This window comes from Bombyx mori, chromosome 27, assembly GCF_030269925.1.
Source record: "Bombyx mori chromosome 27, ASM3026992v2".
Classification (NCBI taxonomy): Eukaryota; Metazoa; Arthropoda; class Insecta; order Lepidoptera; family Bombycidae; genus Bombyx; species Bombyx mori.
Genome location: NC_085133.1, coordinates 9060187 through 9087634, shown reverse-complemented (window position 1 = coordinate 9087634; position 27448 = coordinate 9060187). Strand labels below are relative to the sequence as shown.

At 36.5% G+C, this 27448-nt stretch overlaps 2 protein-coding genes and 1 long non-coding RNA gene across 6 annotated transcripts in view; 1 reads left to right on the top strand and 2 right to left on the bottom strand.

Moving 5' to 3' along the window:
- The window catches only part of LOC101735553 (ATP-binding cassette sub-family D member 1), a 71215-nt gene extending 67809 nt beyond the window's left edge, over positions 1 to 3406 (bottom strand). Inside the window, exons 1-3 of one of the 2 annotated variants that reach the window (XM_062676635.1) lie at positions 3206 to 3406; positions 1710 to 2319; positions 687 to 787 (exon numbers count right to left, since the gene is read on the bottom strand). The gene's annotated coding sequence lies outside the window, so the exon portion shown is untranslated. The remainder of the gene's footprint in view (positions 1 to 686; positions 788 to 1709; positions 2320 to 3205) is intronic. The other variant, XM_012691034.4, reaches the window with a different exon arrangement.
- A 2214-nt stretch (positions 3407 to 5620) lies between these two features.
- Positions 5621 to 27448, top strand: part of LOC733012 (heterotrimeric guanine nucleotide-binding protein beta subunit) — a 38687-nt gene continuing 16859 nt past the window's right edge. The window contains exon 1 of one of the 3 annotated variants that reach the window (XM_012691028.4): positions 5621 to 6224. The gene's annotated coding sequence lies outside the window, so the exon portion shown is untranslated. 3 annotated transcript variants of the gene reach the window in all.
- On the bottom strand, positions 10064 to 16561 carry LOC134201551 (uncharacterized). The gene is made up of 2 exons (XR_009976904.1): positions 15324 to 16561; positions 10064 to 10120 (listed from the first exon to the last, which is right to left on the bottom strand). It is a non-coding gene; the product is annotated as an uncharacterized LOC134201551 (long non-coding RNA).

Sequence of the window (27448 nt, the reverse complement as noted above, 5' to 3'; positions counted from 1 at the left end):
TCATAAGCGCGCGGGATAATACCATGGTTCGAAAAAAATATTTGTGGAAACGCACTGTGCGGGCTTTGGTTAGATTAGCTCTATTCTATGCGCATAATGAGAATTTTTTAACAGCGCCCCTAGGGGCAAGCGTAGGCAAACGTTCCAACTCCTTAAAGATTTGAGTTAACTTTTACGCTATCGAGAACGTTAAGAAATTCGCACTAAGGACACTGGTGAGGGGAAGTGAGACGGTAAAAAGACCGGATCATATCGAACAATGCTCACAGCGTTCCCCATGAGTTATGCGGTATAAAGCACCAAGAAGAAGAAGGACTGATAATGTTTCATTCATAACGTTCCCAGTGGGCTTAGTGCGAGTTTTTTTAATTCTCAATTTCGAGCTTCCTTTCGTTTGCCGCTAGGGGCGCTGTTCCAACTCCTTAGGCATTTGAGTTAACTTTTAGAAGTTAAAAAATCTCGCACTAAGCACACTGGTAGAAATACCCGTAGAAGCTGTGGAGGATCTAACCATTATCATCATTAGAATATAATCGAATGTGGATTGACACACATTTTGAGATACGAGATGGAATTTAATTTTATAAAAACTGCTCCAGCCATCGCACCAGAAGGCATCATTGCTTCACGACGGAAATGGGTAAGATTGTGGTACCCTACCTGTTTGAGCTCACAATAAGATTTACCTCAATGTATCTATCTTCTATCTATATATATAAAAATGAATTGCTGTTCGTTAGTCTCGCTAAAACTCGAGAACGGCTGGACCGATTTGGCTGATTTTGGTCTTAAATTATTTGCGGAAGTCCAGAGAAGGTTTGAAAGGTAGATAAATATGAAAATGCCAGGAATTAAATAACAATTTTGTTTTTCCTTTGATGTGTCCCCCGTCGGACGGATTCCTTTTGTTTGTTTTAAATTTATTTTATACAAAAGTTTAGGTCTTTTATTTATCGATTGAGGCACTACGAAGTCTGCCGGGTCAGCTAGTTATAAACAAAAACGCGCTTAAACACATTAAGTCGAAGTATCAATTGATTTCAATTTTCCAATAAAATTATAACAAGAAACGAAAATTGAAAATTCACATTAAATGACATAATTTTAAACAACATACTGCGTACATATGTTTTTCAAAGCGTAATAATCTTGTTTATCACTAAACGAACGAAATTTTGTTTCTACAAGGGTATTATTATTGTAACCCGATCATCCTGTAACGCCAAATAAATTACTAGAAATAACTCATTCGGCGCGCATAATGCTTTTTTTTTCTTTTCTTAGATGGGTGGACGAGCTCACAGCCCACGTGGTGTTAAGTGGTTACTGGAGCCCATGGACATCAACAACGTAAATGCGCCACCCACCTTGAGATATAAGTTCTAAGATCTCAGTATAGTTGCAACGGCTGCCTTATTCTTCAAACCGAATCGCATTACTGCTTCACGGCAGAAATAGGCAGGGCGGTGGTACCTACCCGCGCGGACTCACAAGAGGTCCTACCACCAGTAAGCATGCTCTAGCATGCTTCTACGGAACTATGCCAGAATGCCTACGAAATGTTCTGTGATTCAAAAATTACCTGCAAAAAAATCTCAAAGATGGATCACAAAATCCTTCACAAACATTATAAAAAAGAAATCCCGAAGTTTCGTAGGCTAAATGTACACTTTTTAAAAACATTAAAAATGTGCTCAAGTTTTCTTTACAAAAGGGGCAATATTATAAACTTTGAAGGGAAGATCTTCCGCTTGATTTCCATATGTGATTTTTGAGCCCGGCAGACTTTAATCTTCAATAAGCTGCTGCAAGAAGAAGTGATCCCTACGAAACGGAGCACCAGTACACTTGTGCCCATATACAAAAATAAAGGGAATGATTGATGACTTTTCCCTAAGTTAGAAAGGCAAATTCAGAGCTCACTTGGTGTTATGTAGATAATGGATCATATAGACATTATCTGTTCCCACTACCCTCAATAATAATATATGTGTTCGCCCATAAAATAGTGCTGGAATCTGATCTCAATGATCTAATTCTTTATCTAATTCTAATTCTAATGGTCAAAAACAGTCTTTGCTGGAGTGTTTTTCTATTTTTTTAGTATATTATCTGGCCTATTAACTTATCATTATCAATAGTATTAGTTTTACTGTGTTATATTTTAGTTTGCTAATTTACTTTATACTTTTGTAATAAACAGATATGAAAATGACAGAAAAAGGTTTGATTATAGAATTCTGAACTCAATGTGGGTTTGTAACAATTTTGAGCTCATTTCAATCGTTCATTGTTCAATTTCTTTTTGGCTCTTTTATTCTGTAACAAAATAAAATTTTGTTTACTCCACTAATTTACTAATTGTATTTATATTTCCATGTGGCGTTTTTTTTGTAGTAATTTTAATAACTACTAATTACACTGTATCAGGTGATAGAGGTATGTGTTTGGTGCCAGTTGTTGTCAGAGCTGACTACACACTTGTACAAAAAATGTACTCTTTCAAAGCAAACGTGCTTTGCAAAGCTTACAAAGAGAAAGCTAAATAATTTTTATTATATTTATAAATCATAGAGAGCTTTAAAAATAAATAAATTATTTTATTCAAACTTAGTATTTCAATAATCAGTTTACAAACATACAGATTTCGTCAAAATAAACTCTGTTGCCAGTTTCAAAAACAGACAACAAAGAACTGTTGAAAATGAACTTAGTTTCTTCAGTATATCAACTTCACTGTCGATACAGACGGCTTTTAGCTGTTAACTGCACATATAGTCATGTATGTACCTTAAACGATACAATGTCTACATGCGACTCCCTACATAGGTACTGTTGAAGTTCCATAATCAACCTAAGCAAGATTTTTAGTACATACTTACAATTAATTTTATAACGTAAATTACGTTTTAAGTCACATAACATAACTCTTGTTAATGTTTAATAACGTTTTAATTACTTATTTAAATAGCTATAGCTTTACCTTAACATTTCAGTTCAAATATATTAAAATAGGAATAAAAATAAACGAAGTCCTCGATCTCCAATGTACACGCGTGATACTTTTTAAATAATTTTTAAGTCTTTTTAATTTTTTTAGTAACCAAGGAACTAATTTTCGAATAATTAGTAACTTTACTAAACGCACATTGCGTAAATTACAGCAAATTACTTTAATTATCTAGTTATGCGCCTATGTACTCACATAAAGAATTAACGGAAAACAGCCTGAAGACAAACAAACAATTAAAATCTATTAGGTTCACTTATGTTCGTATATTTTCATCACTATTCACACTGTGTACAATTTTAGGAATTATTATTGAATATTATTGCAATAACAACAACAGCTGATTCACAACACATACACAATCGTTGCCACTTCATAAATATTAAGTGTATAATCTATGGTTGCCACAGATCTCTTCTCAATTACATAGATAACAAATACACTGTCTCTGCCACAGAGTACTAAGTTCTCTTTGAACAGATTTCTCATTTTACTTTTACTGTTTCTTTTAGCTATGGAGGGTAGAACCGTCTCTTAAGGGAGAAGCTTGAAAAAGTGTCCCACTTTCAGCATTAAATAACAGTTCAAAAATCCTTCAGAATGGCGCTAGCATAGACACAGGGTATGATATGAATTGAGCTTACAGTTCTTTCGTCCTTTTTTAGGCTCAGTGAATTTAGCCTTCCTTTTTTTGATTTTCGCTTTTTTTTATTTTATTATTTGTCCCTCGTTTGTTCGTTAATGTTCGAATGTAAAAATTGTTTGTTCGTATTTTATTTATTTATAATTAATTAAACAAATCATTTGTTTAATTTATAATTAATTATTATATTAAATAATTAATAATTGCGAATTTAATTATTTTTATGATCGAACAATCACCAATAGTCGTCGAGCAAACGATAATTGATCAAAATTAATTAATCTGAGCGATAAAAATAAAGATATCTAGTAAAGGAGGCCAACTTAACGGTGTTCATTTGTTTAATTAATTATAAATAAATAAAAAATGCATTCGAACATTAACGAACAAACGACGAACAAATAATTGAAAATAAAAAAACCGAAAATCAAAAAAAGGGGGTTAAATTCACTGAGCCCTTTTTTTATTTCTCTATCTTATTCTAATAACTTTCAGCGCCTTTTTAAAAATTTACCTGTTTGCTACTGTAGCGCCACCCTTATTTAGCAGATTTAACGGACACTTTTCACACACGGAGACGGTTCTCCTTACCTCTACCCTCCATACTTTTAGCTGTGATTCAGAATAATTTTTTTTAGTCTAGCAATCGGATTTTTTGCGACATCATGCAATGCATGCCAATTGCTGGCATTATTGCCAGTGACGAGTTAATAAAATTTTAATTTATCACTGTACAACTTATATTTTCAAGCAATTTAAATATTAAATATTAAATTTTAACACATTTCAATCGTATGGAGCAATGACATGTTTTTGGTTAAAGTTGTTGCAATTAAGTGTATTACTATGAAAATGAGACTCATATTAATTAGTAAAATAGGTAGAATTCTACCTCACGCCTAGCCTTGTATGTTTTAGTTTACTTTTAATTGCTTAGGCAAAGATGTCTTGCATTATATTCCACGTAACATTTTTCAAAAGTTTTGTTAGCCTTAATTTAATAAATATATAAACACAAATCTTTTTTTTTGTTTTGCGAGCTTGTAACTTAGCATGTTTTTAACTAAACATTAAGGTCGAGCTTGGAAAGATTAAAGCATTAAATTGAACAGAGCCGTGCTCCTTTATTTTAAAATTACGGCTAGAAAAGAAACTTATTCTACCATCGAGAGTAACACCTACAAATTCGAGAATAAACATCAATAACACAAGTATTAGCCAATATTAGATACGTGGTATTAATAAATGATTCAACAGATAAAATAATGTAAGCGGCCAAGTAGTATCTCGTAGATATTAAACAGCTTAAATAGATTGCCGTTAAAATTCACCAACATTGTGCGGACAAAAGCTTTACTTTCTTTGTTGAACGATATCAAGCAGCTTAAAGGAAACTGGAAGAAAAGTGATGGTGATGACCATTGCTACACTTCATGTGCATTAAGTCTGAGCGTTAGGTTTTAACCATTATAACGCTGTCACGGCACAATTAAAATGTTCCGAATTTTCATCACTTATCCTAGCCTATCTATCAGGTCAGGAAGAGTCATCAGAGAGACATCACATCAGCGTATTTGTATGCACGCAGTGTATTTTCCTTTTGAACTTTTTGAGCAATAATGAGATATAAAAAAAAATTCCGAGTTTAGTAACTCTACCACTACCTGTTGATGGCGATGTTCATTTGGTGTTTGTTCAGGCCTAAGCGTGTAAATTGTGGAATCCTGCCATAAAAACCGTTTGGCAAAAGTGAACAAGTTTTTCTATAAGTCCTAAGTTTATCTAAAAGTCATTACGTTCTATTTTAGTTGAACATTTCTTTTTTCAAATCTATTTACAAGCAAATAAATAAACGATACAAGAAAAAATAATAAACGATGATATGGCTAAAAGACTTGAATCCAGGCTATTTGACAATAAAAAAAATCAAATTTTATACGTTTCATCACGAATCTAACTATTGACATATAAATAATCACAGATGTAGTAGCAGTATTAATAGTAATGTAGAAGTAATGGTATAATTACCAGTGAATTTTATTATTGGAATTTTAAGTAAGCGGAATCCGTAATTCTCGGAATTTTCGTTCAAATATCCCGCATTTACTGTTTCACGCCCAGTTTGACGTCACAGCTCGGGGTTCTCAAACGCTCTGCACCGCACCCAAACAAACACGAGTAAAAAAGTTATATATCCATTCAATGTAAAATTTTGTAGTTCTTCGTGTCTTGCAAAAAGGACTATTCTGCCTTGGTAAAGTATTCAATGGTTTAAAGGTTCAGATAGGTGGCGCTTTTCGTTAACTTCACCAGCGCAGAAAACACCAATCACGTTCCAGGAACTTTGACGCAATTTGCAAATGGCCGTGAAAAGGACCGATCTTGAGGGTGTATGAAAAGCTAATGGTGGATTGTTCCGTGATAAAAACTTGTGAAATATCCTTGTTTTAGTGTGGTGATATTGAAAAGATACAAAATGTGCCAAAAAGTGGTTATCCAATCTTAATGGTGATATAGAAATCGCCCGAAAATCGCTGGAGCGTCGATCGAAGGGACATTGCTGACAGAAGGGTAAAGTTCCAGTTCCATTTTGGCTAGTCTTGATTCTGTACGGCCTCTAAAGATAAAATACATTATTCACGAGTAGTTCGTATTAACTTTTATGTGTTCGTTAGCTGTGTTAATTATCTTTCAATTACATGGGTATAGACAAGAGCCTAAGCCGGCTAGTATATTGCTTAAAACATTATAAAAAAGGATTGGTAAGTAATATATTGATAAATGAGTCACGTACACTTCCATTTTGAGTTCAGATCCTCATTCAAGTCTACCGGATGAAGGGATATTGAACATTTATCGTGTAACGATGGCTACCTACATATTAATGGCACATAGTGGTATACATAATATACAACGATAGGCACTGCCCTGTTGCTAGATGAAACATCGATCTATAGTTTTAACCGCATTTCGTGAATGTCCGGACTTAAAACTGGATTATAGAGTAAAATAAGAGGTTTTGTCGGTAATTGTGATTATTGATCATGTTAGTACAACTGGGTATTTTCACGCCCTACCTAGATTTTCGGTGTTGAATATAAGGATGTACTTGAGTAGCTAATAGCTTTTCGCGTTAGTTTTAATAAGCTTACTGGCTATATTTGTATATTAGATTGATGTTTTTTATGCGTTATTGATTTTTAAAACGTGGTTTTTTTAGTGTTCGATCTTATAATATGAATTATCTTAAAGAACGAATTTAAGTGTATTAGGATATTTTTCTTAACGTTTTTCAGTCAACATATTTACTAGCTTTGTTTAAATTGTTATAGAATAATTATAATTATAAATTAGTGAATGATGTATTTCAACAGTAAAGAAGCCGAAAATAGAATGACCTTGTAAAAAATAAGAAAAATTAGTACAGGTCAATGACTCATTAATTTTTAGTGATCAATATTGTGTATTTCTCTGTTCTAATGAAACTAATTAGTCATTTTCTTGTTAAAAATCCTCATTGAATGGATATTATTTAAACATAGACATTTCCTTAAGTAAATGTGAAGATTTTAAAATAATTTAATAGTTTGTAGTTAGGAACATTATAATGAACAAATGAAAAATAAGTAAGAATATAAAGGCCTACATATTACATATTATTATCTAGAATATGCATTACATTAAAAATGTACAAAATCTAGATAAAACAAATTTTTTGCTTAGTGATTTTCACCCAGAATAAAACAATATATAGAAATTTAATTGGATATGCCTTCATCAAATATTTCAAAATTAAAATTTTGTCACAACTCATGGTAGATGGCAAATTGCTTTTATGGTTAATGGACTACACTTAACACAAAGTAGGCTTCTTTTCTCAACTAATCTATCTATCTCTATCTTCTGCTCAACTAATACAATAAAATGGGATGTATTTTTGGACCAATAAATTTGTTATTTATGTAGATTGCCTTGGATGATATGTAGATTACCTCAATGAGCATTACTGTTTAAAGTAAAATCATACATGACATCTCAATATTCAGACCAAATAATATTAATAATTTAAAGTCCAACACAAATATGAACAGCAAACCTTTGTTAAGATGATTGCAAGTATTGTGACCTTGTTTTTGATGTAGCATGTATTGTCTAGTGTCCGTGAGTTTGTCATTTGAAGTCATGTTTCTGAATGTGACTTAGGTAAGTAAGTTATATTCACCGAGGTAAGCTATTATATTTGAATTTACCACATTAGTAAAGCAGACTTATCTTGAAATAAATTTGTCATAGTGATTTAGTTAATAATGCGATGTTGTAAAGATAATTTCTAGTGTTCAATCAATGAGTAATTTGACCATAATCGAACCACAATCTTTAGTCTATTTCAAAAATATTTGTAATGATAACCCTAAAACTGATAAATAGCTACTACACTAACAAAAAAATTAGTGGACGAACAGTTGCTTAGGAGAAAATTGCATCATCAAAACTTCTATGGCATTTTTTATTTTATTGAAAACACGAAACTCCCAATTAACCATTAAAACAAAAGTTAAGAACAGAATAACATAGGAAGAAATTGTATATGACTGTTTTGTCTATTATATATTGATTATTATTTAATTGTTTCTAATGCACTTTGAGTGTGAACACTTTTGACTTTTATTTCATTTTTTACATATATGTACATACATAAATATAATTGTGTAGTTTCGTTAGTAATCGCTAATTTGACTTGAGAGTTTTGGGACATTATATACATGGAAGTATTTCACCTTGTTGAGAATTGAAGAATCTGTCATTAAATACAGAAGAATTACTGTGAATGTTATTGAATATAATTGCATTATAAACATAATAAACGGGCAGTGTTGAAAAAGTTCACTAGTGTGCCAAAAAGGTTGACTTTGGTTTATTTACTAATAAAAATGAGGTCTGTAAACTTCCAATATGATAATGCAACATGGTTAAAAAAATTTAATGTAGTTCTTTCACTTTTGTACACAAAATTGAGCAGTGCGTCATCCGTCACCACATGTGAATACTAATTACAATTTTTTATATTTTGCCTGAGGTGAGTGAGCGAAATCACTGCTGACAAGGTGATTAATTATTGCAGCTCATCACAACTTTAGTCGCCACCCACCTTGTGATGTAAAGCTGAAGTGATAATTGTATTATCGTAAGATGGCTGTCTCATTGTTATGCAGGTTTGGGGGTATTACGCAGTATCCCTGGAAACGCTGGTGCTCTAATGCTGGTCTCCCTGAGTCACATATACACTATCTATAGGTCGAGATGGGTTAATGGTTTTCTAGCCTGACACCATTTACTCATTGACATTGACATAAAAATGTTTGTTATCTGTACAGAATGTGTATTTAATCATTAATTTAAATGTGGCTGAAACCAATATCTCTATCAGAGTGCTAAAATTGATATACCTATTAGAATAGAATAGTTTATCAAGGACAGAAATGAAAATTTGTCTAAAAATAATTTTGGAAATTTACACATGAGTTAGTAATTTGCGATAGACAATATAAAGAAGAATCAGTTAAAAATGACATTTTGAAGACATGAGAAGAAGAAAGTTTCTCAATCGATTCTGTATTATTTAGCTTTATCATAACCTCACATCATAACCTCACATATTCTAATGACACGGGTGATGATTTCTTTAGCACCTTCTAGTCATCTGATTGCATTAGTTTTTTTCAAACTCAGAGCCTTTTATTCCCGATGCCCTCAGCAAGTTCTACCATCATCATGTGCAAGCTGTTATATTTAATCAAGATACTGATAACCAGCAGATAGTAATAAAAAACTGTCTTCAAATATAATGAGAATAGCGAAACCAACACAAATAGTAAATAAATAAAAATATAATTTAATTTAACAACAAAACTAAAAATTCTTTTGTGTAGTGAGTAATTAAATTAATGAACTCACTTATAATATGGAGATCGGGGAGCAATGAGAATACCAAAACTTGAAAATGAAGTAAGTCCTGACAATAGAATTGAATGTTATATTAATCCTAAGTTATTAAGAGCACAAACCCTATAGACAGCCTATTATCAGAGCAGTAAGTCAATTAAGAACTTTTCTCTTACATGTGACAAATATAAATCGTTCATAAAGCTTGCCAAGATTAATAGAAATTTCATAAGGAAGAGATTTGTTTTCATTTAAAGAAAAAATTGGCACTAAGCCCAGTCATATGATGGTGTAATTTTCTGTGAAATATACAGAAACAATTGTTTACATTTTCTTTTGTAATGGCGGTCCTTTTTGATTTCGCCAAAGTCAAGTTTTATAGTCTGTGGTTTTGATTATGCTCAGCTGATGTCTTTTGGTGAAGTTTGGATTCTTTTTTGTTGGGTGGGCTTCGTGATTGCACAAGGTCACATCAATTTTAATTATTATTATTTTACAAAGTAATCAACTGTTGAATTACTAACCTAAAACAGGACAAACAATATATGTATATATACATATACATACATATATATATATATGTTACAGAAAAGATTGTCAGAAGATTAGTAAGGACAAACAACTTATAGTCTAATGTTATTCTGGTGAACATATTCACATAAAATATTTACAAAAGTTGTATGTACAAGGCTCAACAAAGATTTGAAATTCGTCGGTCTGGGGATAATGTCCGGTAGAACTTCGTAAAGGGAAGGTCTTCTAGGGCAGTTAAAGAAAATGTGTTCTGCTGATCCCTCGTCGAGCCCACACTCACATAGGGAGCTATCCTTGACCCTTATTTTAGCTAGGTGAACCGGGGTACAAGCATGACCTAATCTTAACCTACATATTGTGGACGTGACTCTCTTGTTGGCTTTCCTGTATTTAAAAAACCAAGGCCGAACGAGCAACGAGTCTTGAACATCCGCGTAATGTTTGCCTTTAATGCGCTTCGAAAGGTTCCACGCTTCATTCCAGCGCGATATGAGATCGGCCTTGGCTAGAGACGTTAGATCTTGTGCATAGGTTGTGTAATGAATATCACTACCTATTGTCGTGGCATCCTTAGAACACTGATCAGCACCCTCATTACCCACTATACCGCTATGTCCCGGGATCCAAGCTAGGGTGATTTTTATGCCAGACACGTGACACCGAAAAAGAATTTCTTTAATTTTCAGAACAAAAGGGAGTTTTGACTTGGATCTGAGTTGGTTTGCAAGGATTGCCTGTAGACAGCTTCTAGAGTCGGTGAATATCACCGTGTTGTGTAGCTTATGTGATTCTATATACATCAGGGCTTCAAGGATAGCTAGCGCCTCTCCTGTAAAAACCGAGGCTTGAGGGGGACACTTAAAGTTTAAAATGATTTTGTACTCCGGTATCCAGACAGCGAAGCCTACACAGCCGTCAGCTTTTATTTTTGATGCGTCAGTGAACATAGTATGCCAACCGTTCCATTTACTATTGACGACAGAGTTAAATTTGGCGTTTGCACCGGGGTCATCTTTATTTATTCCGATATTTAGAACAATGTCCGGACGGTATAGAATTGCATTATAAGGTGTGAGGAATAATGGATTTAACCTACATTGATAGACGGGACAGGGGAGGCTGATAAACTTAACAAAACTGGTGAAGAGGCATGGGTGGGACTTATGATTCCAGTAACTGTTGAAATAGATGTGTTCCGAAAGAGTATGTAACTTTGAAATAAGGGGGTGGTTAGAAAGCTGAAAATTTTTGTAAATGAATCTGTCCGATAAGTATTGTCTCCTCAAGTGCAAGGGGGGTTCTGCACATTCAACCTGAAGGGCGTTAATGGGGGAAGACTTCATTGCTCCGATTATGATACGTAGGCACTTTGATTGGATCCTGTCCAAGGAGGTTAAGGCAGACTTATTGCAAGGTTCTAGAATGTGAGTGCCATAATCAAAATGGCTGCGAATCAAGGCGTTATATAACAGTTTTTGAGTGTAGGGGTGTGATCCCCACCATACGCCTGACAGGGAGCGAAGAATATGGATGTTCTTTTCGCACTTTTTGATGATGTGGTTAATGTGTTGGACACCAGTCATACGCGAGTCAAGAACGACTCCGAGAAATTTTACTGAGTTTCGCACTGGGAATATTTTGCCATCAAACGAGACAATGACGTCGGGAATAGATCGCATGCGAGAAAATGTCACTACACTGCTCTTCTCAACTGAAAGGGATAGACCATGATTACCTAACCAGTCATGGAGATAGTTAATAGCGGAGTTGAGGCGAGCAGAGGCATCCCCTAAGTCCCTGACTGAGACGTATAGAGCCAAATCATCCGCATATTGTAGTACGTTGCAGAATGAATTTACCGAAAGTTCTAGGTCGTAGGTATACAAGTTGTATAATAGAGGGCTTAAAACTGATCCCTGAGGGAGGCCCTTCCATAGAAGTCTAGGAGGAAGTAAAGAATTTTGGCAAGAAATTAAAATGGCTCTAGATGAAAATAGATTAGATATGAAGTTAACCATCTTCTCTGGGATACTCAGCTGGAGCATTTTTTGCCTGAGTACAGGAAGAAGGACATTATCGTATGCGGATGCAATGTCAAGAAAAACCCCGACCAAGGACTCTCTTTTAGAGAGAGCAATGCGTATATCCGTTGCAAGGCAACCTACGCTATCCATAGTGCTCAATCCCTTCCTAAAGCCAAATTGACTTGCAGGGAGGATGCCTCTACTCTCCACAAACCACTCCAATCTATTTTTAACAAGATGTTCTAAAATTTTGCTCATGGTACATGATAGGGCGATGGGACGGTAGCTACTTGACTCGTTATTAGGTTTTGCTGGCTTGAGGATAGGGACGATTATTTGGGTTTTCCATTCATCTGGAGGGATTCCTAAAGAATAAATATTATTTAATATGTTTAGAAATATTAATTTGGACGTAAAGCTACATTTGACAATGAATGAATAAGGTATTCCATCGATTCCCGGGGACGAGTCCTTAAGAGACTCCAAAACTGCAGTTAGTTCGTCCAGAGAAAAAGGGGCCACAAGAGTATCAGGAGTAGGTGAATGCGGAGGGGGAAGGGAAGAGGACTCAGCTAAGGTGGGAACGTAAGGGGGAGCAAGTCGACATGAGAATGAATCGATCCAAACCGATGGGTCGTTCGAAGAAGAATTGTGGTCTACAGATACGGATCCGCGAAATCTCCTGACATTATTCCAGACCAAAGAAGGGCGGGAACTGGGAGAAAGAGACTCACAAAACATGTTCCAGCCCAGTCTCTTTCGTTCAGATAGTGTTCTGACTGTCCTTGCAGCTACTTCTTTATAACTTATGTATTTAGCTGGAGACATGTGTAACGCGTACTCCATCTCGGCTTCTTTACGTTGTTTACATAGATCAGAGCAGTCAGAGTCCCACCAGGGAAGTGATGGGATTTTACCCCTAGAAGCGTTTTTAGTAGGAATCGCTGTCTCTGCTGCTGAAAGTAAAGCATTCCTAAAGATGGAGTAAGCAGCATGGGTGTTCTCATGGGGGACTGGGGAAAGATGAACCAAAAGAGCGTCAACAGACTGAGAGAACAGGGTCCAGTCCGCCTTCGACAAATTAAATTTAAGTCGAGGGTTGCGAGGAGGGAGTATATAATTAGAGGAGTCAGGAAAGGACATAAGGATGGGGAAATGATCACTACCATGCGTATTGCACAGCGTAAGCCATGTGAGGCGCGAAGAGGTGGCTGGAGTGCATAGAGAAAGGTCTACAGCGGATTTTGGGTTCTGGCCAGGAAGAACTCTACGTGTGGGGGAGCCGTCATTGAGGATGCAGAGGTTGTGGTCATCAACTAGGTCAAGGAAGGCGGAGGATAGGGAATCATTCTGATAACAACCCCATGAACTGTGGTGGATGTTAAAGTCACCCAATACAGCAACAGGAGGGGGGAGGGCACCAATGATTGAGAATAGATTTGTTAGGATGGACATGTTAGGATCAGGTATATAAACGGATAAAAAAGATATATCTAAGGCTCTAACAGCCACTACATTGAAGCAGTTACTGTCATGTGGAGGGAGAGTGATCTGGGAATATGGGATGGATCTCGAAACTAAAATGCAGCTACCGCATTTTCCGTTGTTCTTATCATCCCGGAGGCACGCAAAACCGGGAACCCTGAAGCGGGAGCCCGGGAGTAGGCGTGACTCCTGGACAGCAAAAATCAAGGGGTTATGCTTATTTATGAGAAAAATCAGTTCAGCTTTTTTTAATCTAATGCTGCGACAATTCCACTGTAGGATTGTTGGGAACATTGTTGAAAATCGAAATCAGCTGAGTCAGTTTTTGATAGACGTTGTTCGGTAGGGCTACATCATTCATTTTCGAAATGATGTTGATGAGGGTGGACAAGAGAAGTTCTAGTAGATTTTCTTGTTGAGGGGGGTTGGGAGATAACAGAGCGCATCCATTGGGGGTGGTGGAGGCTGGAGTATCTACAATACGACAGTGGGCTTCTCTATCGTAGCCTGGGCTTAGAGCAGCAGAATATGGGCGTCGGGCTATATTAACAGTCTTCTTATAAGAAGAGGACTGAGAATTGGGATGGAGTGGCTGAGAGAGATCAGTGTGAATTGTCGGAGGATACGTGGACGGAAATGATTGAGTCATTCGGGCAGTATCTGCAAATGATCTTCTCACCTGTGGGAACCTAGCCGATGCTTCTAAATATGAGATGCTTTCCTGTGACATAACTAATTTGATCGATTTTTGTCGACTGTGCTCTGGGCAGGATGTGTCAGTGGCAGAGTGGGGGCCGGAACAGAACAGGCATAGAGGGGATGACTTCGAGCAGGTAATTCCTTCGTGGGGTTGGGAGCAAATAAAGCAACGAGGGGCTGATCGGCACTGCGTTGAAATATGGCCGAATCGGCAGCACTTGTTGCACTGGATAATGGGAAGGACATAAACTTCAACTGGGAGAGAAGTAAAAAAGCAGAAAATCCGATTTGGAAGTTTTTGACCAGAGAAAGTTAAAACTACAGATTGGGTAGGTATCCAGGTAGGGACATTATTTTCTATTTTCTTCCTATTCAAGCGGCGTGCTTTAATGACTGCACCGCAGCCAGCAGGAACTTCTACCGATTGGACCAGCTCCTCTAAAGTCCATTCTACTGGAACATCACGCACAATTCCCATTCGTGTAACATTATAAGATGGGATGTTCGCTTCAAATTTAGCCGGCTGAAGTGCTGGGTGTTCTAGAAAAGCGTTAGCCGCAGCAGCAGATTTAAATTCCACTGAAACCCTGTTGCGGCCAATGCGTTTCACACCATCCTGTATTACATTTTTTATGCTGTTTCTGAATAGAAAGTGTCCGAATTTGATGGGTTTCAAGGTGGGACCAGCAGACACATCTGTTACCGTCTTATTAACGTGGACTAAAAAAGGGGCAATGTCATCTTCACAGTATCGGGTCTTACGTTCAACAAAATCGGGATGTGTGTACGTGGACTGAATCGACGGCGAAGTTTGTGAAAGATTAGTAATCGTTTTTTTAGGGGGAATGTTTTCCTCAGACTGTGGTGGTCGTTTTCTGGAATTGGGTGGATCTATATCCATCTGAGAAGAAAAGTTTTGTGAGTGGGGCGCACGTGGTCCTTTATAACCTCCCCCGGGATCGTGCGGGTCATCCATGATTCTTACCTTTTAATAATATAACAAACACAATATATTTACACTCACGGCACAACAGATATATACCAACACCAACACGAATCAGTAGCGCAAGTCAACAGCAATTTAAACAAATAATATTAATTAAAACACCGGGAAACTTCGAAGACACTTGTGTTCACACTCGACGTCACCCGAAGAAAAAAACCAGAAACAATTGTCTGTCTTAGTAAAAAGGTTTTTATTTTTTATTTTTTTTTTATTGCCTAGATGGGTGGACGAGCTCACAGCCCACCTGGTGTTAAGTGGTTACTGGAGCCCATGGACATCTACAACGTAAATGCGCCACCCACCTTGAGATATAAGTTCTAAGGTCTCAGTATAGTTACAACGGCTGCCCCACTAGCTACACTGCTAGTTTACATTTTTATATCTATTGAGTCACAAATATAGGCAAAGATATAATTTTGTTTTATAATCTTGAGCTGGTGCTAATTCAAATTACTTGTATAGTTTGAATTCGCAGTTTTTTATTATTATAAAATATTTTTATTTCTGTCAAAGTAAAAAGTAGTATAGTATAGTAAAAGTAGTATATGAGTCGTCTATTATCAAAGGTGGCAATCTGTGCATTTGGACAAAAAAAATGTTATTGATATGTCAATACAGATTGATTTGAATATAATCGTCAAAGAATACGGTTCAAAACCTGCATTAAATAAAGGTTAATAGTTAACCTGTTATTTATCTAAGATGTCGTTCCGAAGAGTTTTGTGACTGCCAATGGAATACAAAGTCAATAATTCGTTTTTCTGATTTACCAATAATTTTCCAAAAGTCAGATTGCCGGCTTTGATAATAGTCGACTCATATGTAGTTTTTTATTTATTTATTGCTTAGATGGTTGGACGAGCTCAGGGACGGCCTGGTGTTAAATGGTTACCCGAGCCCATAGACATATACAATGTAAATGCCGCCACCCATCTTGAGATTAGTTCTAATGTCTCAAGTATAGTTACAACGGCTGCCCCACCCTTCAAACCGAAACGCATTACTGTTTCACGGCAGAAATAGAGGCCGGGTGGTGGTACCTACCCGTGCGGACTCACAAGACGACCTATCACCAGTAAACAGTATTTCTGTTTCGTCATACACTTGTTACTCACACACACTAGCAATTACGCAAGTTATAATTTCGCGACTTATTTTTATGACACGATGACAATTATTCCTTCACCGTGGAAGTCAATCGCGAACACTAAGTACATATTTCAGTAGAAAAATTGATACTTGCTTGTGGGATTCGAATACCGTTGCATCGCTAGATACGGATGCACCGGTCGTCTTATCCTTTAAGCCGAATTTACATTACGAAATTAGTGGCGTGAAATTAATTTCGTGACATTAGTTTTACTAACAGTTTCACGTGTAATTTAATACTTTCGTAATGCATGCATTAATTTCATGCATGCAAATTAGTTTCGTGCCCTGCGCGATTTTTTGGTGAAATTAGTGTCATGCAACTAATTTCATAGTGTAGACGCGACGTGAAACTAATGTCGCGAAAGGGCCTGCGCTGTGCGGACGTGTGTATTGTTAGTTCGGACGCGCTTCAAGCGTTGAAAATGGCAAACCAATGATGGAGTATAAAAAAATATAGATCTTATTAATGAATATCAATGACAAGGGTCCCGAAACACATAGTAAAAAATCAAAATTATCTTCACTCATTCGAAAATAGTTTTTATGACTCTCAGGATCTTCATCTGCTAATTCAGAGACTAACTTCATTGCACCTAAATGCCTTCTTGTTGACCATCCTCGAATCTACCAACTTTTTTTTCTTGATAGTCTTTTTTTAAGTTTATAGGTATATAAGCATTTCTTTAGCTACATTGAATATAGCAAATTATAGCTTGATGCTGTTGGCGCCATGGTTACTGCGATACTGTTGATTTCGCGACACTCATTTTTTAACGAAATTACTTTCGCATATATCGAAACTACTTTCGTGAAACTGAGCTCAACATGCATGACACTAATTTCGTAATGTAAACTCGGCATTAGGTAACGACGACTGGACGATAATTGCCCCACTCTTCAAATCAAAAAAAATATTGCTTCCCTGCAGAATTAAGCAGGATAGTGATAACGTGTCGAGGCTCACAATAGCCAGTAATGATACAGCATAAGGTATTCTCCTTTGAATATGTTTGAATAGCGTTCATTGTTCTTCATATGGAGTACGGTGACCATTTGAGTGTGGGCTAAGTTCTTTAGGTTCCGAATAGTGAAATACGGTAATAATATTCGGAATAATTTCGTATAAATTCGCTAGCAAAAGAAAGACCGAATAAAGACGGTAAAAAAGTGTCCAAAATGTGTAGTGTGTAGTAACATCACTATTTTTCGTAAAATACGTTTAAAAATGGACCTACAATGTATTAATGCAATTAAATATTTATCTTCGCTACGGAGACTATCTAATTTATTGAATGAGCTGTTTTTATTTTTTTTTATTTTTTATTGCTTAAATAGGTGGACGAGCTCACAGCCTACCTGGTGTTAAGTGGTTACTGGAGCCCATAGACGTCCACAACGTAAATGCGCCACCTACCTTGAGATACAAGTTCTAAGGTCTCGAGTATAGTTACAACGGCTGCCCCACCCTTCAAACCGAAACGCATTACTGCTTCACGGCAGAAATAGGCAGGGTGGTGGTACCCACCCGCGCGGACTCACAAGAGGTCCTACCACCAGTAATTACGCAAATTATAATTTTACGGGTTTCATTTTTATTACACGATGTTATTCCTTCACTGTGGAAGTCAATCGTGAACATTTGTTGAGTACGTATTTCATTAGAAAAATTGGTACCCGCCTGAGATTCGAACACCGGTGCATCGCTTCAACACGAATGCACCCGACGTCTTATCCGTTAGGCCACGATGACTTCAAATATTTTGTCATCCAACAAATTATCACAAATGTCTGTCTACTTTCCGACATACATTAGATCTGTTATTTTAGCGTAAACTGATTGGCTAGCATCGTAGAATATAAAACTTTCGCATTCCTCTTAAATCTTTGGGTATTTACGTAACAATTTTTTTTGGAATCACACTTGACGCAACAAAGCTAAAATATAGAAAAAATTCAAATGTTCATAATGTTCCAAAGTAACAGTTACTAAATGCATAGGGACAATATTGATAGGCAATAAAAAGAGCTTTTCTTAAATATGTTTTTCTGTTAGAACAAACAGCTAATCTCCAACTCAACTGTAGCGCTTCTGACGGGACTTACACTAGTGGATGTTATAAGGGAAACAAATTCGGGTTCTACGCAGAGAAATTAAAACTTAACTAGGTAAATGTTATTAATATTCAATAAACTCACAGCAAAGCTTGGCCTATAGCCATTAATATAATAAACGCGAAATAAAATTGTAAAAGTGCTTAGTAACCGGTGGGCGAAACAGAACCTATGAATAGATACTACTAAAAGGATATTCACGAGTCTTCACGGCCTAAAGGATAAGGTGCCCGTTAGTTAGTATTGGTATGAAGCGTTTATATTGGCGTACAAATCACACACGCAGGTGCCGATTTGTCCAAGGAAATAAACTCTAAACGTCTAAACGCATTCACGAACGATTAGATTATATTATCAGATTTATATTACGGATCATCTCCCAATTAAATATAAATTAATCTTAAGCAATGAATGAAATCTAATCAAATCTTAGTTGTATTTTTTATTTTATTTTTGATGTTAATGCACTGTCGATTGCACCTATAATTTAGGTGACATCTGCCATGAACTTTTGTCAATTGTTCAATGTTTTGTATTGACGATCACTTTGTTGGTGCAACTTAATAAATAAATAAATAAATAAATTTCCACATGATAACATCGTATAAAAAAAAAACGAAAATAAATTGCATATTTAAATTTCTGACCAGTGGTGATTAAATCCGAAAATATTAGTACAATAGATTTGTATATCCAACAAGATCGAATCAACTAAACATACTTGGGGTGCTACGCATATACATATTATTATATAGCTTTTACTTTGTTTCAACTTTCAACTCAATTTATAAGTTTGTATGTCGCATATTCGCTTAAATTGAGCAGATTGCCTTCAATTTTAGAACCATTTAATTTGATGTTTTAAAGTAAATAAGCTGGGTTTCTTGAATTATCAAATTAGTGTTAGGTAGGCAGTGGCTCTGCCCCTGGCATTGCTGAATCTATGGGCGACGGTAACCACTCATCATCAGGTGGGCCGTATGCTCGTCTGCCTACAAGGGCAATAAAACAAAAAAAAGTGAAAGCTTCCGTGGCCTAAAAGATAAGATGTCCTTTTATCATAGCCATGTGACTGCCATCGTTTGGATGCTAAGCCGGTACTGATTTAACTAATCCAACGTGTTATAAACGAACAGCTATATAACATATTCGTAATTAGTGTTAGTGCTGGTGGCATTGCGAGTCTGCACACGCGACACCACGACCCTGCATATTTGTGCCAGGAATTATCCAAGCGTTCCATTTAAAGAACAGCCGTCACCCAGTCACAGAGACAATAGGAAGCCGGATAGCCCCTATATTCTTAAATTGGTGCGCAAGCTTTACAAATCCGAAATTGTCGCAACTTCACTTGCGTGTGACGTCATTTGGGGCTATCACGTACTTGAGCTTATCTTAAGATCAATCATATCTTAAGATACACAATGCACAATGAGTATCAACATAATATGACATAAAATGCGTTAGTAAGTTTCAGCCCGCCCTGAAAACAGTGTCAGAATGAAGGATTTTTCTTTAGCGATTTAAAATAGAATTGATTCTACTCTATATGTTTATTTAAATGTAGTTAAGTCAGAGGGACACAGGGTTCTACATTTTTTTTATGTAAATGCTATGTATGTACATACGACCGTGCCTCGGTGAAAAGTCACCATCAGCTGCGCCGTATGCTCACATGCCAACAAAGGCAATGAAACAAATAACTTCGGGAGTAAATCAACAATGAAGAGAAAACAGAACCGTACATATATTATTTTGACTTTTTTTATTAAATAAAGTTAAATCACTACATAGTATAAAACAAAGTCGCTTTCTCTGTCCCTATATCTGTCTGTTCCTATGTATGCTTAAATCTTTAAAACTACACAACGGATTTTGATGCGTTTTTTTTTAATAGATAGAGTGGTAGAGGAAGGTTTTTATGTATAATAACATCCATTAAATAGTGGAGAAGTCAATAATAAATTACAGTTTCCGAAGTGAAGCGAGGGCGGGTCGCTAGTATTACATATGATTCGAAGACACCCTCTAATTTGTATTGGGCCATGCGATTGTTGCCACAATCGAAGCGTATTTCGAAGAAGTAATTCCGCACATTTCTGATATAATCTGTATTTTTTTTATAACGACTACAAAGAGTTCCCAATAAACAGAATGTTTACATGTTGTCTAGGAATACATTCCGCTAATCCATTACTATGAAAGCTAGTGAGAAAACAGAGAGAACTTTTTTCCTGTGAAACGATTGTTATTATTTCATATGGAAATGACTCAGTGCTCGTCCCAAATCCATACACGCCTTGTCGGCGATAAATAATAATATCATATAATATGAGAATTATAGAATAGGCCCTATTTGTTTTCACAGCTAGATTAACACGGTTAAGACGACACCGTTTCTTTTTTATTAGTGTATATTGGTAACCGAATTTACGCCATAATTTTAGGCGGTTATCGAGGTAAATATACACCAAAAATTTAATACCGTCGTACCAAATCCAGACGTGTGAATGTGTTAATAATTTGCAGGGACGAATATACCGGTAATGTCACCCTAGGCACACAACAGGTCGTGTTCAATACTTAATTACCATTGCTCCATACTCAATTTAGTAACATGAAGATTCAATCAATATCGACGACAGAAGATCTGAGTTTTTCATTCCCTTGTCTTCTGAATGATAATCTGGCTTACTATCTTAGATCATCTGGCGTAAAAATTGACCATACTATCGACTCAGTAGAAACTCGGTTAGAACTATTGGCGAGCGAATGGGTGTCGTTAATTTTAGGTAGAGTTATTGTTTGTCGATTTCCAATCTATCGACCTTTTTTCTTAAACCTCACAAAAATGTTTATCATCGTTGCGTTACATTGCACTCGAGTCTCGTCTTTCACGTAAATTAAGAAGTAAATAAAGTCTGAAAGATAAATATATTGCAATTAATTCTCAGACGCGTACTATGTGGTGGCTCTTCAGTGTACGTCTTGTTTTTGGTAACTCGCGCTCTGACAGCTGTAGTGTTGTAAATATCCGCAAATAAGTAACGATAAAACTTTTGTGCAGAAGTGTATTTTATCGAAGAGCATTCGGGCCGTTTTTCGGGTTGTCAGGATTGACGCATTTCACAAAACAGTCGATTTGGCCCGGGACTTTTTTTTGTGTCGAAGTCTTAATTCTACAGTGTTAATACAAAAAAGCGATCACAATGATACTTTATGTCGATTTAACGAACTTTTTCTTAAACCTCACAAAAATGTTTATCATCGCTGCGTTACATTGCACTCGAGTCCCGTCTCTCACGTAAATGAAGAAGTAAACAAAGTCCGAAAGATAAATATATTGGAATTAATTCTCAGACGCGTACTATGTGGTGGCTCTTCAATGTACGTCTTGTTTTTTTGGTAACTCGCGCTCTGACAGCTGTAGTGTTGTAAATATCCGCAAATAAGTAACGATCAAACTTTTGTGCAGAAGTGTATTTTACCGAAGAGCGTTCGGGCCGTTTTTCGGGTTGTCAGGATTGACGCATTTCACAAAACAGTCGATTTGGCCCGGGACGTTTTTTTTGTGTCGAAGTCTTAATTCTACAGTGTTTATATAAAAAAAAAGCGATCACAATGATACTTTATGGCGATTTAACGAACTTTTTCTTAAACCTCACAAAAATGTTTATCATCGCTGCGTTACATTGCACTCGAGTCCCGTCTCTCACGTAAATTAAAGAAGTAAATAAAGACAGAAAGATAAATATATTGGAATTAATTCTCGGACGCGTACTATGTGGTGGCTCTTCAATGTACGTCTTGTTTTTTTGGTAACTCGCGCTCTGACAGCTGTAGTGTTGTAAATATCCGCAAATAAGTAACGATCAAACTTTTGTGCAGAAGTGTATTTTCCCGAAGAGCGTTCGGGCCGTTTTTCGGGTTGTGGTTTTTGATGTCTATAACACAGCAGTTTTAACGTAGTTTTCGTAGTAATAAACGGACGCTTCATTATTTTTGAAGTCGAAAACGCTTTAGGTTAGGTAGGTGGCGCATTTACGTTGTAGATGTCTATGGGCTCCAGTAACCACTTAACACCAGGTGGACTGTGAGCTCGTCCACCCATCTAAGCAATAAAAAATAAAACGTGTACTTCGTTAAGAATACATAATGTGAGTCGTCTATTATCAAAGGTGGCAATCTGTGCATTTGGACAAAAAAATGTTATTGATATGTCAATACAGATTGATTTGAATACAATCGTCTCCTTCAAAGAATACGGTTCAAAACCTGCATTAAATAAAGGTTAATACTTAACCTGTTATTTACCTAAGATGTCGTTCAGAAGAGTTTTGTAACTGCCAATGAAATACAAAGTCAATAATTCGTTTTTTCTGATTTACCAATAATTGTCCAAAAGTCACATTGCCGCCTTTGATAATGGTCGACTCATGTATGTAACGATGCTTTGTTTTTATATCGATCGCTGTGCGGGTGGGAAACACGGCTAACACGGTTTCAACCGAATGTCGTAACAATCTAGTCGAAGAGTTTACAAATTTTCCAGCTCGTCAAAACATTCAAACACGATTGTGGCGTAATCGCGAAGTTTTCGACGGTACATACTGTAAAGAAAAAGTTGTCTTGTTCACGTAGATTTTTAATAGTTTTTCGTGTAGTCGTTTGTCTATACTAAAATTATAAAGAGGAAAGATTTGTTTGTTTGTATTGAATAGGCTCCGAAACTACTGAACTGATTAGAAAAATTGTTTCACTGTTTGGAAGCTACACTATTCCCAAGTGACATAGGCTATAATCTTTTTGAAAAAAATTAGGGATCCTTACTAAAATTCCAATGATGTAACCCAAGGTGTAAAAAAATTACCTAAAATATTTTTTACATCGCGTGCCCTGCGAAAACTGTTGATGATAGAATAAAATAATATACGATGACTTTGTAATACACATTATTATTTACAAAAAGTGTCGCGACAGCATATGTTTAACTATTATAGTTATGCCGCAAGAGGTGTTCTTTTATTTAAAAAAATAAAATAACGTCAAATATCGTTGAAATTTTTGTTAAAGACCCGATAGGAGCCGGAGCGGGCCGCTAGTTTGTAATAATATTCCTGTTTAATTTCTCGAGTAAAACTGATTTTTAATTTTACGTAAATTCGGATAGTCACGTCCCGAGTAGAACTTTGATTATTGTATATTAAGAGTTAGTTTTCGTGTCTAATCTATGAATCTATTATGAGTCTCCTTCATTGTGGCTCCGTCTGGGTCAGCCCGGGGAAGGTAGGAGTTGCGACAGAAGTCAACCGTGCAATCAGAGATGCTACGGAGTTGATTGCGATTATCGGATATAGCGATCGGTGAAAAATCAGGACGCCCAAGCAGTGGCTTCAGATTGTAAGCCCTCCTTAGCCTTTCCGGTTATTTCACGGTTAGTTGTGGGTGGTAGGACCTCTTGTGAGTCCGCGCGGATAAGTACCACCACCCTGACTATTTCTGCCGTGAAGCAGTAATGCGTTTCGGTTTGAAGGGTAGGGCAGCCGTTGTAACTATACTTGAGACCTTAGAAGTTATATCTCAAGATGGGTGGCGCATTTACGTTGTAGATGTCTATGGACTCCAGTAACCGCTTAACACCAGGTGGGCTGTGAGCTCGTCCACCCATCTAAGCAATAAATAAATAAAAAAATCACGCAAAATAATGAAACTTGTTTGCCGAGCATTGCCGTCACGACAGGCGGTAGCAACATGTCCGATCATTCTATGCGGGCGGGGCAGACTACCAGTATATTGTTCGTTTCATAACTACCACCATGGTGGCGACCCCTAGCCAATTCCCTCCCGCTGACGCGTTGCAGGTAACGGCCATACAACTGTGACCTGTCAGCGCCTACGTCAGACGCGAAACGTAAGACGCCCTCGAGCGGTAATAGACCGTGTAAACGCCCGTTTGAGGACGTTCGCACCGATTTTCTGTATATTAAGGAATCTTGAATTTAAACTCTTTCCATGTATGTAACTTTGATCGCCAATCGATATAAACAAAATTTGGGTATTCACAAGTAACTTAATCCTGATGTTAATGGTAAAATTACGCGTGTATCGCATGTTATTATGTAATTAAATTATTTATACGGTTAGGTACATTTCCCCGCGAACGGGGTCACGAAAACAACGCAATTTGTATTACAGTTGTTTATTTCGACTCATAGGGGGAAAGCCTTAAATGATACAATATTCAGGCATACTGACAAATAACAATCTAAAGGTGGTAAGGGCGAATCTATAAAATATAATCGAATTAAACGATCCAATGAAGCCATCAAAGGTAAAAAATGAAGGCATTCTATAATAAATTTAACTAATAGCTGTTACGGTTAATAATCTCGGGCAGGAGAAGGATATAAAAGGGAATATATTAAGAAAATCTGAATTAAATCATAATTGAAATTTGTTTTGCGCTTTATGCTCGCGTGTTGTTATTATCATTACTAGCAATCCGCCCTCGCTTCGCTTCGAGAACTGAATGTTATTATTGATTATGAAAATAAGATGGCAAATTTTTTCCTACCTATTTGACACTTATCATTATACTGAGGGTAATTCACACTATATCTTTATAAATGATAGCCTTTGTGTAATTCTGATGCGTAAACTATGTTATTGTAAAGCTTCATCAAAATCCATTCAGTAGTTTTTGGGTTAAACAGTAACAAACATAAATCCATATATTCGTACTAACTTTCGTGTTTATAATGCTAGTAGGATATCTATGTGTACGACTGTTCGTCGCCTGTGCTCATTAAAACTGTTGGAAATAATATATATGACAATAACTACTAATAAATAACTAAAAGTAATCACTGCATAGTATAAAACAAAGTCGCTTTCTCTGTCCCTATAACCCTATGTATGCTTAAATCTTTAAAACTACGGAACGAATTTTGATGCGTTTTTTTTAATAGATAGAGTGATTGAAGAGGAAGATTTATATGTATAATAACATCCATTAAATAGTGCAGAAATCAATAATAAATTACAGTTTCCGAAGCGAAGCGAGGGCGGGTCGCTAGTTTTAAATATTATTAAGATTTTCGAAGACCGAAGGCAAGACTGAATTAATCCAATATATTTTGAAGGATTCAATGTTAATTATTACAAAGCTACTTTATATGTCGACTGAATAAGAACCTAGAACTCTATGGCCGAGTTAGAACGTCACACTTTTCACACAACCGAACGTGTTAATTTATGACTAGTGACCTTAGTATACGTGTTAACGCTCTTATTTATGATCGGTGTCAAACCTGACATTAAAAGTGCAGTGTGCTTTGGGCTAGTTTTTTAACGTTCTCGATAACGTAAAAGTTAACTCATATTTGTATGGAGTTGGAACAGCGCCCCTAGCGGCAAACGTAGGCAGACGTCCCGACTCCATACAAATTTGAGTTAACTATTACACTATGGAGAACGTTAAAAAATTCGCACTAAGCACGCTGATTGACACCCGCGCCTAACTTGAACTCCAGTCGCTTCTTAAATCAAGTTCGACTATGACTTGTACTCAATACAAATTACCGGAAGACTGAAGTGTTTTGGACTTGAAGTTTGTGAAATACGCCTTTTAAATAATAAACTGCGCATATAAGACACCCAATTGCGAAGGAAAACCAAATAGTCCACCGCAACCGTATCGTTTACGTCCAATTATAAAGTTGAATTGCTTTGTCGTGACACTTGCATGATTCACGTATTGTTGTCTTCTATGGAATGACGTTCGGAGGTGCAAAGTGGAATGCCCCCACGCCTGAACATTTCGATAATGTTTTATTGGCATTTATTGGGTCGCGGGTTCGAATCCCGCCAAGGGAAGATATTTGTATAATAAATATAAATGTCTTTCCAGGGTTATGGGTGTGTATATTAAATATATGTATGTGTATAATAAAAATATTATATTTATTTCCGTTATTTGGTACTTGTAACACAAGTTCTTTACGAACTTAGCACGGGACCAGTTAACGTGGCGTGATTAATAGTAAATAAAATAAAAAATAATAAATTGGCAGTGTTTTTTTTTATCGCCCTTGTAGGCAGACGAGCGTACGGCCCACCTGATGGTGAGTGGTTACCGTCGCCCATGGACTTCAGCAATGCTAGGGGCAGAGCCAAGCCGCTGCCTACCGCTTAATACTCAATGTCCAGAGATTACTGATTAGAATTATATTTTACTAAGTACTTAATAATTTAGTTTTGTCTCGTAACAGTGTGTTTCATTTTGTTCTGACTGAGAATAGCACTCTATCTCGTGTCGTAAGAGATTCTCTATAGATTGAGCAGCAGCGTTCTCCAAATGAATACCGGCATTTTTTTTATTTTTTTATTGTTTATATCTATTAAGTGGTTACCGGAGCCCATAGACATTACAACGTAAATGCCGCCACCCAACTTGACATGAGTTCTAAGGTCTCAGTATAGTTACAACGGCTGCCTAACCCTTCAAACCGAATACGTCTTACTGCTTCACGGCAGACATAGATAGGGCAATGGTGTCTACCCGTGTGGGCTCAGAGAACGTCCGACCACCAGTAAAATATGTAGTGTGATCTACTGATACTGGTAAGACGTAATTGCTAGCTCATACGTGTAAGTATCACCATCTTGCCTATTACTGCCGAGTAGCAAGCCTTCCGTTTTGAAGGACGGGATAGCCAATATAAAATCGTGTATTCATTTTTATTATCTATTTTGTATCCAGTGAGCATTTAACTCGTAAATCGTGAGGGTTTATTTTCGACCTAATAGTATAATAAATACAGCAACAAATATATAACAAG